The sequence below is a fragment of the Mytilus galloprovincialis genome, chromosome 7 (genome assembly GCF_965363235.1).
Source record: "Mytilus galloprovincialis chromosome 7, xbMytGall1.hap1.1, whole genome shotgun sequence".
In the NCBI taxonomy this organism is placed as follows: Eukaryota; Metazoa; Mollusca; class Bivalvia; order Mytilida; family Mytilidae; genus Mytilus; species Mytilus galloprovincialis.
The window spans coordinates 5,229,768-5,245,614 of record NC_134844.1 but is presented as its reverse complement, the minus strand read 5'-3'; positions in this window follow the sequence as shown (position 1 = coordinate 5,245,614).

Here is a 15,847-nt window from a genome sequence, read left to right as displayed (position 1 = left end):
AGTCGCAATTGTCATCCATTCTTATGACTATTCAGTTTTGGTTATTTAGGGAAAAAAACGAAAAGAAAGGCGTCCGGATATGGTTTTCTTCATAAGACCGCCGGGGACAGAAAAATTATTTTCGCGTTTATCTGCATGTATATTATGATCATACTACTATAATATATAGAGACTCTCTATATGATATAGTAGTGATCGCCGTGTAGAACAAACTTAGAATTAATAGTTACATGTAATAGCAAATACACTTTATTTATAGTATATATATTCATAGTATACAGAAACGCGAAAATGATGGAATATAACAGAATAAAAAAAATAACGGACTTTGAAAAAAAGGGAGAGGGCTTACAAATATTTTCCTGTAAGTGTCTCCATGTGCTTATATGACTTGTAATATCTTTCCTGAAATTCTCCAGACATAAAATCTTTATAAACATTCATCCTACAATAATTTACATACTTCCAACCAAGCTTAAAATGCCCGCGATTTTGCGGTTGTGTTCTTGTATACAATGAACGATGAAAATGTGTTATAAATTAAGATTTTCAAAAAGGAAATTTTGATTTATTTATTTATATGATAATCATTGTTACATAACTATTGAAATTAAGTGAGTTTTACTCACAAATTTGAATAATATTACAAATCATTTTTACATGTTCATTGTGGATTTTTTCTGTACAGACTTATTACAAAATAGAAAAATAACTTCTAAACAGTAATACATTAGTATCCTAATGAACTGCCATGTTAAAATTATTTTTGGTGTTTGTTTTAGTGAATTATTGTTTTAGATATCTAAATTGTTTTAGTTTAATATCAAATATGTTCGTGCTCATATTTATGCGATCCTATAATAACAGCAAGATTATATGATAAAAGCACACTTTCATCAATTAAATGCAAATAAGTAGAACTCAGAAGAAATCTTGTTTTAATAACATGTCTGTACTTCAACTATTTTTCACCAGAAATCAAATAACGTAGATATTAGCAACTATGCGTCATTATACAGCTTTTCCAATGAGCAAAATCCATACAACATATAAAAGGCCGGTACGGTTTGTGACTAAACCCTTACAGATACACTGAGTGTTAGTAAAATATGTAGGGGCGATACCGATGTTTTTAATTACGAACATTGCACTTTTCCAGCCAAATTTTGGCACGACGGCGTTAAACCAAACACAACGTCACTTATTTAGAAGATGTTATTGATCATTTTTTTCCTTCTGCACATAGCTGTTATATTACAGTTTTAGACTATTGAAATATTATTTGTTGTCCTTACTGATTTGGGGGAGTACATATCAAACATTCTAATGCAATTTGAATGTAACAATTTTTTTCATTGGCTAAAAGTTGCCGTCAAATCCACAGTTGACCAGGCGTAACTAAGGAGGAACAACCATTTTGAAATGATTGAATCAACAAATGTTCGATTACTACTGTATAATCCAAAATAAAACAGCACCTACCTCGAATTCGCCGTTTTAAAGTTATTTTATTCGAATTTAAGCGTACAGGTAACGTAAAAACCTCCAGTTTGTAAGTTTTCATTTGTCTGACGTCACGTTTACCCATGACGTCTTTGCGCTAAAATCATTCATGAAGTTTCGCGGATTTTTTTTTTATTTGTCAAATTAAGACATTTTTTCAAGTTTTATCGTATTATTTCTTTTTGAAATGCATTAGAATCAGAATAACAGTACTGTAGTTGAAGAGTTACCACCGTCAATTTTGATTTGACGGTCGCAAATCTTCGTTTTACTGTCTCCGCTACGCGTCGCCAGTAAAACTGCATTTGCGACCGTCAAATCTACAATTGACGGTGGCAACTCTTCAACTACAGTACAGTTATTCCTTAAATATATAATTAAAACTACCATGATCAAGCAAACGTGCATAAATAGAAATTAGATAATTTATTACACGATGATGACTGCTGTACCCATATTTTGACTATTTCATTTATTATGTCTGTTTAGTTCACGCATCATTGTAAATGTAACGGAATTTGATGAGACTGTCATCAAAGTGAGAGGGTTAGCGCTATAAAACCAGGTTTAATCCACCATTTTCTACATTTGAAAATGCCTGTACCAAGTCAGGAATATGACAATTCTTGTCCATTCGTTTTTGATGTGTTTCGTTATTTGATTTTGCCATGTGATTATTGACTTTCCGATTGGATTTTCCTCTAAGTTCAGTATTTTTGTGATTTAACTTTTCCTTCCATTTAAAACAGAATACTAACTAGCATGTGCATATACATTTGTAAAAACTAAATATTTCTATCGGAAGAACGTACAACTGCGAATCGAACAATACTACTCCAAATGACAACGGCTTTTGCTGTTATGGGTTATTAACGAGTTAATCAACAACGACTGACATCCTGTCCAATCTTTAGATTTAAATTTGGAATAATCATATCAGTTCAATACGTGTAATTCCATATTTCAATATGCAGTTTAGAGTTGCATCTTGATTTCATTGTCGCATACTTCATTATCTTTGTATTGTATACCCTTTCAAATATCAATACTCCCTAACATAAAAAAATTGCGAGTTGTTTTAGTTTATGATATTGTTCGTCTAAACATTTATCCTTTCGAAAGTACATTTTTTAAGATGAAAGTAGTTTATGCTGGTTTGCAATTCATATTGACCCATCAGCTCTGTTAGCGTAAAATAAAATGACCCAAACCCTAACAACATGTGTGGTGTTTATTAAAGCAAAGTACTCATTGTACTCATTGAATGAGACGGAACGATGCAGCCATCGTTTGACCGATTACAATTAGGTTTTACAGTAAATAGAATCTTTCCATTAATTTCAGAAACAATCGCATTGGTTTCGGGTGATTCAGACTGTACTGTACAATATAATTTGTCATTACTGATACTGACGTCCGTATCACAGATAGAAAATAAAATGTTCTCTCAAATCCTACAAGCAAATCTGATTATACATGACCTTCCTTTCTATCGATAATAAATTATAACCATCGCTTATCAATCGGTAGCACTGTTAGTGTTGCACAGTCATTAGTTTTATTTGTTGTGTCTTGAGTACTATTATTTGTCTGTTTGCCCTTTTAATTTTTAGCCATGGCGTTGTCAGTTTATTTCCGATTTATAAATTTGACTGTTCCTCTGGTATCTTTCGTCTCTCTTTTGGTTTATTTAGGCTTATATTAAGAAAACAACATTGAAATTGGGTGGGAAAATTATCTTATTCAGCTTTCTTTATAATGGCGAATCGATTCAAAATAAGAGCGATTATAAATATGTTGATGTTATATTTCTGCTTCGAGAATTTTTCGTATGATTGATATGGATTGTAGGTAAGAGGGTTAAAGGGTTCATGAGAGCTATATGAACACTTTGCAGTTAATTCATTTCATATGCGAATGAGTTTGTAATTTTTACGTCCGCATTGCAACTACTGATTGTTTTTCGAAATTTTACAAGTTTTTGTCTCATGTAGTTTGTCTTTAATAGAAGGGAATAGCCAGTTTGCTTAAGTTCACGGTTTATCGCTATGAATTGCATGCAGCTACGTATGTGCAATCCGGTATTGGTCTTACGTTATCTCTTTCTTATTGTGTTACTTAAGGCTGGTTTTTGTGTTAATGTATTACAACATTTTGCCTTTATTTATCATCTATTACCTAAGGTACTTGCAAAATGATCACCTACTTAATTTTACATTTGTTTGTTCCTGTTCGACATCTGTAAACATGAACTGTGTTGATTGGAGTACTTTATTGACCGTCACTAAATCTGATAAAAAACATTGAAAATAAAGTAAAATTACAAAAATACTGAACTCATTGGAAAATTATATGCGGAAATTCCCAAATGAAATGAGAGCTATTGTCAAACTATATGTTTTAAAAGAGGCAATGGAAACTGTAGTACACCAGACGCGAGTTTTAGTACGGCAGCTTTGTGAAAAAATGTGCACATCCTGCTACAAGCATGAAATTTGGCATAGACCTTCTTCAACTATTACTCTTTTATTTCAGACAGGGAGGCATTTGAAAAAAAATCCTCACTTCCAGTAAAATCCAAAATGGCGGAAATCATACTTAAATCAGCCCAGTATTAGAGGCTAGTGTGTGAATATGTGTTTTTATCATGCTGATATAATAATATTTGGTACAAACCTTTGTTATGTACTACTTTGGATATGTTATATAGATTAGATGTCTTTCATAACCCTACTTCCGGTAAAAACATGGCGGACATTGTACTGAAATAAGCTTATTTTTTAGGGAGGGGGATTGAAATGTGTTTTAACGTATTGCTACAATAATTAAATTGTGCAGGCACTTTACTTTGATGCTGCTAATTGATTCAATGTATACGAAATATGTCTTTAATGAAACACCATCATGTGACGGATAACACAGAACATCTTGAGCATTTGTTGCTACAACTACATTTTACTCAAAATCTATTGAGCAAGCTCCTGTGAATAAAAACTAAAAAGTTCTTTCTGAATGTCGTCATCTCTCAGAAAACTTTGACAATTTTGAGAAATTTGTTTTGACCCTAAATTCATCTATGTATTCCCTTTCCCCTAAATGTAGCAGCCTTCAAACTACCGTTATTGTCTATGAACGCACCCGAGACTACATCCACTGTTGTAACAGTTTCAAGGTGTTTCATAACGAGTATGCTTATAGGGTATTATGCCCTTACCTTAAAAAACCGTGAAACTGTTACAAGACTGGATGACGTCTTGGATGCATATGGTAGTTGTAGCAACACATGGTCAGAATATTCTATCTTAATCACCACGTGATGTATTTCAAGTTAGGCACCATATTCACATTAAAAGTCTGACACTAGAGTCATGGTGCATGTGTCTGATGCAGTGCAACACGAACTTAAACGAGTCATTATCCGAGCAGTCGTAACTGATGATGCTGTCATCACTGTTTCGCTATTCCGTGACATAGGGGTAGACAAACTATGGATTGTGTTTATGAGGAGGAAAAGCTTTGGATAAATATCTTTCAATGACCGTTCAAATGGACTAGCGATCAGTGATGACACACAGATATTGTGATCCACATATTTACCGGTTGTTATACGGTTTTCTGTTTGTTTGAAAAGGGGGGAAAAGACTTCGTGGGAGACATTGATGGCATTTGAAGATGTGACTTTAACATAAAGAATGATAATTGATCCGCCTAAATCACCGGTGTTTACCGTAAGATCGCACAAACTTATCAGTGGGGTTACCATGGTTAACAAAGCAAGAATTAACTGTTTACGCAAAAGGGAAGGCTAATTTTCCTCAACTTAGTCTAGTCTTTTACAGCATGCAAAACAACGTACAACATACTAAGACACGTGTTTAGGGGACGAGCTTGAAATTGGCTCTTATGCTACCCAGTCCATGCGCTAATGGATGACGAAGGACAAAGAGGATCACTTTTAAAACTCTTTCTGAGGCTTCATCATTTTGTCATAAGCTTGCACATTGTTGATTGAAAGATTAAGGTTGCCGCGGTTGTTGTTAATGTGGAAAATCAAGTCTCCTTTGCCCTGTGTAGTGTGCAGGTGGTGGTGACTGGGAATTAACATGTTTTTTGGCCAAATAGTGTTAATTTTTAAATTTTTTTAGTTTTTTAGTACCTAAGTGATTTTATTTTAATCAATCTATCTTAAACTCTACATCGAAGATATGGATTTAGGACTCATCTTTTGACATTTACTCCATATTGTTTTTTTTTTACCGGAAGTGCTAACTTTGTATTTAAATATCAACTAGAGAACATTATTAGTGGTTTAGAGGATAAATTACAGCCAAAAATTAAATGACCACCACAAAAAAAAACCCATTTTCTTCACATTTTGAAAAGAAGTTGAATACCAAAATAAAAAAATGACACTTCTATGTCCACCATTTTAAATATTACCGGAAGTAAGGATTTAAAGACATATGTCTTATACATTGTATCCATTAGAAGCATCAAAGAAAGGTTCCTGCACAATTTAATGACAGTAGCAATACGTTAAAACACATTTCAATCACCCTCCCTAAAAATAAGCTTATCATAGTACAATGTCCGCAATGTTGGTTTTTACCGGAAGTAGGGTTTTTAAAGACATCTTATCTATATAATATATCCAAAAGTAGTATATAACAAAGGTTTGTACCAAATATTATAATAGCAGCATGATAATAATACCTTTTCACATATTAACCTCCGATATTGGGCCGATTAAAGTATGATGTCCGCCATTTTGAAATTTACCGGTAGTGAGACATTTTTTTTTAAATGCCTACCTATCTGAAATACAAGAGTAATAGTTGAGGAAGGTCTATGCCAAATTTCATGCTTGTAGCAGGATGTGCACAATTCCTCTGAAATATGCTTGTAGCCGCCGGACTATTTCGTCTACATAAGACTCATCAGTGACGCTCATATAAAATAGTTATAAAGCCAAACAAGTACAAAGTTGAAGAGCATTGAGGATCAAAAATTCCAAAAAGTTGTGCCAAATACGACTAAGGTAATCTATTCCTGGGACAAGAAAATCCTTAGTTTTTCGAAAAATTCATAGTTTTGTAAACAGGAAATTTATCAAAATGACCACATAATTGATATTCTTGTCAACACCGAAGTGTTGACTACTGGGCTGGTGATACCCTCGGGGACGAAACGTCCACCAGCAGTGGCATCGACCCAGTGGTGTAAATAGTTATCAAAGGTTCCAGGATTATAATTTAGTACGCCAGACGCGCGTTTCGTCTACATAAGACTCATCAGTGACGCTCATATCAAAATATTTATTAAGCCAAACAAGTAAAAAGTTGAAGAGCATTGAGGATCCAAAATTCCAAAAAGTTGTGCCAAATACGACTAAGGTAATCTATTCCTGGGACAAGAAAATCCTTAGTTTTTCGAAAAATTCATAGTTTTGTAAACAGGAAATTTATCAAAATGACCACATAATTGATATTCTTGTCAACACCGAAGTGCTGACTACTAGGCTGGTGATACCCTCGGGGACGAAACGTCCAACAGCAAATTATGATACGTGGATATACGCAATATATCTACATTCTTATATATATATAACTCGTCTAAACATTAACCCAACAATGTTAGATCTGTAAATTTGCTTTCGCAAATTTTTGGTTCTTCCCTCGCCGGGATTCGAATCCATGCTACTGTGATATCATGACACCAAATCTCCTGCACTGCAGCCGTCTCGCTAGACCACACGACCACCCGGGCTCTAAAAAAAAAAACTTTCGCTGGCCGTGTGTTACCTTTCCTCGTCAGTTTTAATCTAGCGGCGTACTACAGTCCATGATATATAAGGCATGAAGATGTTATTGTTACAGATCAGCTAAATTATCTATAGTAAAGGATCCTACAAATTAATGTAATATACAGTCACAGAAAATAATTATATTTATAAGTACGTCTGAGTCAGTGACAACTCTACAACAGATGTATCCATCGGATCGCCATCAATGATGGTGATACATGGCTGTGTACATAATGTATATACAACTCGTCTAAACATCAACCCAACAATGTTAGATCTGTAAATTATATATATATATATATATATTTCTGTATGGTTCTGTACAATGTCAGGAAAAGAGAGGCGACATACATACTCAAAAAGTCAAAAATAAATGACAAAGCCATGGCTGAAAAAAGGACCAACAGAGACAAACAAAAGAACACAAAACCTAAAATAGAAAGATGAGCAACACGAACTCCACCAAAAACTAGAGGTGATCTCATGCACTCCGGAAACTGTCATTCAGTTGATGTCGTTTGTTGCTATACATCATATCTTTTTCGTATACTGTTTGTCATAAATCAGGCAATTTTGTCATGTCGGGGATTTTTATACATGACTATAAGCTGTCTTGGTTTTGTTCATTGTGTTGTAACATGCATATTTTGCTTAAGTTCTCAACCATGTTGGATAGTTGTATTTTGTTATATTCGTTTTTATGATATTGTCAGTTTGTTTTCGAGTATATAATTAGTATGTTTGTCCCTCATATGATTCAGAGGTGCCCATACTATGTTTAGTAATTTATAAAGTGAATTGATATTTAAACATATTTTCTGCCTCAAATGGTCAATTAAGAATTCTTGTCACAACAGTATCATCTGTAACCATATAACTGACACAATTTAGCTAGTATATATACTAGAAGTGTTCAAACAAAGCCATATTTGCAATATTTGTATATATGCAGATACCAGTCTGAGATATAAATTCACTTAAAATGTTATAGAGATGACTGCTAACATCTGATTTTTGCATAACTTCCAAGCATAGTTATTGTTTTCTATATTAAGAACTTTAAAATCATAAAATCATATCATTTACAACTTAAATTATTTGTTTTTATGACCCAGGAGGAAGGCAATTTTCTCTGTTTTTCCCCTGGGGCCTCAAATTTCCTAAATCATTCTGCTGTTTCTATCAATTTTGGAATATTTAGTACATATTCAGGATAGAACACACTATTGTAAGTCATGTTGAGATACTTTTGTCTTTCTAGCTTGTATTTATTATGCCGTGGTGATAAAAAAGCAGATTTAGGTGTTGCGGCTCACATTTGGGTTATCAAAAGGACACAAAAACCCCATAAATAATATTCAGGAAGGAATTATGAGTTTCAATGACTGCGAAAGAGTAAATACAAGCACTTCTTTACAATTTAACTTCCAAATATGGAAATATTATAAGTTAATTTTGTATCCAGGACTTTAAGTAAACTATGCATACTGTAAACTGTGAATTTATGCTGAGTCATTATATTTAAGGCCCAGGATTCTATCAATCTTTATTAAATATTTATAAAACTTCATATTTGAGTTAATTTCTTTAAAATCTGTGATTTAAAGCAAATTTGGTTACATTCTGAATGTTCCCCTTTTTCGCCATATAAAATAACAAAGCACAATCCCTTCAGTTAAAGGCCTATATATAAATATATGAGATGATCGTAACCCGTGTCATGCCAACAAATGCTTTTTGGAATACATGGGTTTATTTTGGATCAATATTAATACAAAAATATATCATATTTAATGACCTGACAACAGTATCGTAACTACATATATCCCTATTAAATAAGTATGTCTAGAGGTTTGGTTACTTTTTGAAGTTAAAGCCGACATTGTTATGGTTTTAAAAGAATATGATAAAACAAAATGTTCTAGGAATACTTGATTTTATTGAAAAACCTATACTACTAAAGAAAGAAACCGATTTCATTAAGCCGTCACTCCTCTGAAACCATTCAAAATTGGAAATATTTGTGACAAATGTAATGTTTGTACTACCACAATTTGGCTATGAAACAAATTTTTCCACAGAAAAAGCCAATTTTGAAAAAAAAAGGTACAAAATTGGAGACCGTTATCGATCCGTGTCTTATCCGCTTTCGCGCATGCTCAGTCGACATACTACCCGTGAAATCAAAGTTTACTAGTTTATTTTTCATACGAGTAAGAAGGGATGTTTGCTGCGCATCACGGTGCGGAGCTATTAGTTTCAGTTGACATACATGTGTGGACAACGGGCTGCAACTCTGATATATTTCGATGCACATCAAATCAAATCAAATCATTGTATTGGTGTAAAATCCAAATATTATAGTGTTACCAAGACACACATGACAATCATTACAAACATACAATATTTAAATTGTCCTTTAAAAATGTCCTGTACCAAGTCAAGAATATGACCATTGTTATATTATAGTTCGTTTCTGTGTGTGTTACATTTTAACGTTGTGGTTCCGCTGTGTCGTTTGTTTACTATAAGACGTGTCACGGTACTTATCTATCCCAAATTCATGTATTTGGTTTTGATGTTATATTTGTTATTCTCATAGGATTTTGTCTAATGCTTAGTCCTTTTCTTTGTGTGTGTGTGTGTGTGTGTGTTACGTTTTAATGTTGTGTCGTTGTTCTCCTCTTATATTTAATGCGTTTCCCTCAGTTTTAGTTTGTTACCCCGATTTTGTTTTTTGTCCACGGATTTATGAGTTTTGCACAGCGGTATATTACTGTTGCCTTTTCACAAAATAGTGAGAAAAAAAAATGATACACAGCAACAAACGACAACCACGAAATAACAGGAACCTATCTGTGATAGGCGTATACAGGGTAAACTCGTTTGAAACCGCCAGTCTAATAGGCATAACTAAAGTGTAAATATGAAAACACGTCGTAGAAAAGAAATTTCATGATGAAATAAATAAATTGAAAAAAATGACAATAAAATCTTGTAATAATACAATTCAGTATTCACATGTGAAGGATACAGATATACTATAAGGAATGTAAAGGAAGCAAAATTAAGTTCCAAAACCAGCACTTAAAAAATAATTCTTGAGACGTTTTGAATGTAGCAGGAATTAAAAAAAACTCCATAAAAAAAAACCACAAGAATAATCATAATCAGAATAATAATAATTAAACCAAACTATTAGAGAAAAATTGAATATTTCTTTCTATTTTAAATGTTATAAATCAAAATAATTGGTAGTAGTCCGTATTAAAGGGGCACTAGTTGTCAAATTCATGTTCACCGATTTAAATAAAATTCTCTTATTTGATTTATAACAATGTAAAACATTTATCGAAGTTATAAAAAGTCTTAAATAAACAATAATCAGGGCATAGGCATAATAATACGTAGCTATGTTACGTGTGTATTTTAGTTAAGACGACATCAAATAACTTTCAAAGTCATCTGATTACCATATAAACGATGTTAACATAAACATAGATATAAATAATTAAGCAAACTCGTGCTAAAGGATATTTCTAGGTCTGTTTAATTTCATATTATAGATTAAAAATATTTGTTTATCATCGTTTTTCACTTTCATTAATGATTTTTACCAAAAAATATCATATATTAGATTTTTTATATCTCATAGCTAGTGCCCCTTTAAAGTGACAATTAGTTGCTAAGCCCAATTTGCTCAAGGTGTCATGTTAGCTGAGGTTATTTCTTTAAAAAGCAGAAGGAAGCGTACGGAAGAAACAAATATAAATCAAAGATAGCGTGTTGTAAGGTTATTATCTTTTTCTCAACAAAAATTGTACAGGTAATTACTCGTACAATTATATTTGTACAAGTAATAACTTGTATGATGGCATCGTACATGTAATTACTATAACAAAATTTTTGTAAAGGTAATGACTTGTACAAAATAGTAAGATGTACACGACATAGATGGTGACGTTCCCTTGTCACCGTCTTATGGTGTTTATCTATCGCAAATTGAATGATTAGCTCGAGTATGTAACATTGTATCAAATTTTAGCGAGAAAAATTTATGTATTACTTAAAAATTATTACACCAGGGTTTTCGTTTTCACAAACTAGTCAAAACATTAATTAAATTTTATCACCGGTACAAGATATGATTCGTTAATGTAACTCAATATGCAGGCTAAATATTTGTTTATCATCGTTTCTACCTATTTAAGAATGATTTTTTTTGTGGATCGAATCAGTCAATCAAATGATATACCTTTGTTTCACTATCAATGTCGACATTCTTGTCCCTTAAATAACTTTGCACATACAATTCGCGTGTTATCCATCTCTATCAAATAGGTTAAATTGGAGTTCACATGAATACAGATTCAATGAGGTCGAATTATTCACTTGCAAGTGAATAATTTATCATCATTGATTCTTCGTTTATTTTGACAAAATTGAACCATATTGGCTGCTAAAAGCGAATAATTATTTCACTATTTCACTTTCAATAATGATTTTTACCAAAAAATATATATTAGATTTTTTATATCTCATAGATAGTGCCCCTTTAAAGTGGCAATTAGTTGCTTAGCCCAATTTGCTCAAGGTGTCATGTTAGCTGAGTTTATTTCATTAAAAAGCAGAAGGAAGCGTACGGAAGAAACAAATATAACTGAAAGATAGCGTGTTGTAAAGTTACTATCTTTTTCTCAACAAAAATTGTACAGGTTATTACTCGTACAATTATATGTGTACTAGTAACTTGTATGATGGCATCGTACAGGTAATTACTATAACAAAGTTTTTGTAAAGGTAATTACTTGTACAAAATAGTAACATGTACACGACATATATGGTTAGGAACGTCTTACATGTTTTTAGTTGTGGTTGTCTTATTGATTTTGTGACTGGTACTTCATATATAAAGGATTATTTCTTTCAAGTATGTCGGAACAATTACATTGCGATTTTTAGTGCTTATTCATAATTACTCTATAGCATATTATTATGAGACTTTATTTGGACATTTTACATGAGGTTGAGAAATAAAGATTGGAATATATTTGACGTATTCTCCTCTGTCTACACAATGTGTCTTTCATATTGTTATATAAGTTGTAGGGTTTAATGCAGCGTGAATAAAATCAACAAGAATTTTATACAGCATCAATTATACTTATTTGCGCCTTTTTGACCTCCCACAGTAGATGCTGCTCTGTTTCTAACATCAAGAAAAGTACTGAATGAGCAACACAAATATCAGCAGACACTGGGATGAAATCAGAAGAAGTCACATATTTGTTTTCGAAACAGCCAGTTTTTACTAATTTTTCTTTTATCTATTATTTGTTTTTCAATATTCAGGGTGTCACATACATGTAACCCTACACCAGCACTTGACAAGGATATCAAGCAGTTACATATATAAAATAATTCAGTATACAATATATATCACTGACAAATTGATTTTTACAATGATAGTATTTTTACATATAAATTTTATTTGATTATATTCTTTCGTTCTCTGCCTTTCTCTCATATAGTACAAATACTCATCAGTCATTTGTTTTGCTACACTATATATCTTCACTTACATTTTAAAACAAACTATTTTAAAGACAAAACTAGAGTCTCTAATGAGCCTGTGTCGCTCACCTTGGTCTATGTGCATATTAAACAAAGGACACACATGGATTCATGACATATTGTGTTGTGCTGATGGCGTGGTGTTTGTAGATCTTACTTCACTGAACATTCTTGCTCCTTACCTTTTTTTTGAAAATGGTTAAAAATTGACTATAAAGGAAAATAACTCCTAAAGGGGTCATTTGACTATTTTGGTCATATATTGACCTATTTGTATATCTTATTTTGCTGTACATTATTGCTGTTTAAAGTTATCTCTCTCTATAATAATATTGAAGATATTAACCAAAAACCAATTCAGGATAAGCAACCCAACAACGGAATTTCGGATTGGTCTAAAAATTTCAAGGCAGATAGATCCTGACCCATTGAACAATTTTACACTCATCAGAAATTTAACTTTAAAGGGCAATAACTCCTTCAGGACCAACTGACGATTTTTGGGTCATGTTTACTTATTTGTAGATCTAACTTTGCTGAACATTTTTGTTGTTTACAGTATATCTCTATATATAATAATATTCAAGTTAATAACCTAAAACAGCAAATTTCCTTAAATAAACCAATTCAGGGTTCAGCAACCAAACAATGGGTTGTCCGATTCATCCGAAAATTTCAGGGCAGATAGATCTCAACATGATTGACATATTTACCACGAGTCAGATTTGCTTTAAATTCTTCGGTTTCAGAGATATAGGCCAAAAACTGCATTTTACCCCTCTGATCTATGTTAAGCCATGTCGTCCATCATGTTTGATGTGCAGGGTCATCGGACACATTTTTTAAAACTAGATACCCTAGTTATGAATATGGCCAAGTTTTTAAAATTTGATCATAGTTTCAGAGAAGAAGATTTTCGTAAAAGTTAACAAACGGCGCCAAGTGATGAGAAAAGCTCTTTTACTGCTCTCAAGGAGTCCCGAGTGGTGAAGTTGAAATCATTCCTTCGTACATTTTAAGGACGCCATCACGTGGTTGGCCGTTATGGAATGACCGTTTTATAAATGATATCGGATTTGTTCCTAATGTCGTAACTACAATACCCGTACCTTTTCACGGATTTGACCTACCGAATTAGACTATTTTTCGGATTTAACACAAGCAACTCGACGGGTACCACATGTGGAACAGGATATATTTACCCTTCCGAAGCACCTGAGATCATCCCCAGTTTTTGGTGGGGTTCGTGTTGCTTAGTGTTTAGTTTTCTGTGTTTTGTCTTCTGTACTATTACTTTTCTGTTTGTATTTTTATTTTTAGCCATGGCGTTGAAAGTTAATTTAAAATCTTTGAGTTTGACTGTCCCTCTGGTATCTTTTGTCTCTCTTTTTCATAGAGAAAGTATTTAACTACCGCAACTTTAGTTTACGATGTTGCCGGCTATTCAGGATTGCAGAGACTTCTTTAATCATCTTGGCAAAATCAATTTCTGTGATACAGTTGATTGTTTATTTCCTATTATTAACTTTCCAATTTAGATGGTGACGTTCTCTTTTCACCGTCTTATGGTGTTTATATATCTCAAATTGAACGATTAGCTCGAGTATGTAACATTGTATCAAATTTTATCGAGAGAAAGTATTACGTAAAAATTATTACACCAGGGTTTTCGTTTTCACAAACTAGTCAAAACATTAATTAAATTTTATCATCGGTACAAGGATATGATTCGTTAATGTAACTCAATATGCAGGCTAGATATATAGGGGGAGGGTTGAGATCTCATTAACATGTTTAAGCCCGACGCATTTTTGCGCCTGTCCCAAGTCAGGGGCCTCTGGCCTTTGTCAGTCTTTGGGGATTTTTAATTTTAGTTTATTGTGTATAATTCGGAGTTTAGTATGACGTCCATTATAACTGAACTAGTAAAATATTTGTGTAGGGGCCAGCTGAGGGACTCTTTCGGATGCGGGAGTCTCTTGCTGCATTGAAGACCCATTGGTGGATTTCGGTTGTTGTCTGTTCTATGGTCGGATTGTTGTCTCTTTGATACATCTCTATTTCCATTCTCAATTTGAAATTCTAAAGAAACTTAGTATTTTGTTTTTGACAAGATATAAATTGACTATCGATGAACAGTATGGTTAACGAAAAAAACTAATGATCAATGCGATTTAATCACAATTTAAGGACGAAAGAGAGGTAAGAATAGTGACGCGAACCGAGGTAGCATTCAACTTCAGAGTGCACATGTTGCTCATTTAACTTAACGTATTTAAGCGGAGTTTTGAAAAAGAACGACTGAAATCGACACTTCATAAAGTTTGTGATCACCATAACGAAATGTGTCGGTATGACAATTCCTTGTCTGAATCGCATGCCGACATGTTTCTATGATATTTTAGAATAACTAATATGATTGTCTAATCTGCAATTTTAACGATGCTGTCATATACAAGATTGTGACATTTTTACTTAGTATGAATTCGCAAAAATGGTATTTGTTGATGCATCATCAGATTTTGGTTAGGGTTCATGTTGCGCAGTCATTACTTCTCTATGGTAATGTTGTATTTGTATACTATTATCTGTCTGTTTATCGTTTTTAGTTTATTTTATTTTGCCAGTATATTTTTTTTAACATATGAGGCTCCGTGTTGAAGGCCGTACATTGACCTATAATAGTTTACCTTTTTTTAAATTGTTATTTGGATGAAGAGTTGTCTCATTGGCACTCACACCACATCTTCCTATATATCTATATGAGTTTGAATTTTCCCTTTGTATTTTTCGCCTGTCTGTTGGAGTTCTTGCATCTCCCTCATTTCTGGTTTGTTACTTTTGATTCCTTTTGTGATTTGCATCTTCCTAATCGAGTAATGAGAATTGAATATCGGTAAAAATAAAGGCAACAGTAGTATACCGCTGTTCGAAATAAAAGAATGTCTGAATTTACTGATTTTAATG